The following is a 1,344-nucleotide window of genomic DNA, read 5'->3' on the forward strand; positions in this document are numbered from 1 at the left end:
TTAACATAAATTACAGGAGAGTTTAAAGTGGCTTAAGCTATGTGTAAACTTTTTTCCCTATATCACATGCCAAACTAATCTTTAATTGCTGCTTTCTGCTGTGGAAATTTTGTTTGTGATGAAAATAACATCTTTGTCAGTTATTTTACCTAAACAGATCGATTAACTTCAAGATTTTAAAATCAGAGAGCATGCTGATAATGTAGCACTGTAAGATTACATTTCTTTGAACGCATTATTATGAAAGCGATTGAGTGTGAATCTGTTTAAATCATGCTTTAACCCGAAAATAATCAGTAAAAGAAACAGACTAACTCTTAACATCCCGCTCGACTCTTGCAGTCAACCTTCTGATCAAGCTAAATATGTTGGCTGTTGGCATGAATTTTACTCGTGATAAAAAGCTTATATTTAAGTGTTTGTGCAAAAATTATTAATGTGCATTAATGACAGGGAGGCGCCGTCTCATCACTTTAAATTTTCATGATAATGAATGTATAATTTTTTAATTAACAAAATATCGTGGTGTCTCACATAGGTAGACTACATTAAAAATATATCTACAGAAAGCTTGAAATGTTTTTAAACGAAAAGGAATAGTGTAATGTGTGAATGTTGCATTTCTCTAGTCGGAGAGAGCCAGCACTGTGAATATAACCAATACAACAGTCCTATATAAACCGGTTCAGCAAGCGAAAGCCTCATAAGACACTGTCCATATGAAAGAGCAATTCACACCTTTATCTCGACCCCCAAAAGCATGCATAACTATCCAAAACCCAACCCCCTCCAGCTGAACAGAATTCGGTCTGTGTTTTGGCTCTGAGGAACGGTGTGTTACTGAAACATGCCTGCGCTCAGCAGCACTACTCTTTGTATTCATAATTTTCTCGCAGCCCATATTATTATTTTCACAAGACCGTAATGATAATAACAAATCATCAATTAATAATTAATCATTATTTTACGAAAATCATTGTTATTTGTGATCGTGGATGTTTGCGGGAGGCTTTAAGACCAAGCGGAGTCCTCTGTTCCCGCCTCACAGCGCGCGGGTCTCCGAGGCTTCACTGTCTGCGGTTTGACTTTACTGAATCAGATTGAGCCGAACTTATTGATCATGAGACCAACATTTAGCAAGCAGGAGAAGTCTAACGGAAGGAAGACGTATATCATTGAGCTAATGCTGTTAAAGAGAGAGAGAGAAGTCTAGGACTATTCTTAAACTTGGAGCTCATTATATTGAAGTACATCCAAACACCAGAAACGTTATGCATTTTATGAATAATGAAATGTTATGAAAATTATGCATTTTATTTATTCACATCCTGTATGGTTGAAAGA

The sequence above is a fragment of the Carassius auratus genome, unplaced genomic scaffold (assembly GCF_003368295.1).
Source record: "Carassius auratus strain Wakin unplaced genomic scaffold, ASM336829v1 scaf_tig00023476, whole genome shotgun sequence".
Lineage (NCBI taxonomy): Eukaryota > Metazoa > Chordata > Actinopteri > Cypriniformes > Cyprinidae > Carassius > Carassius auratus.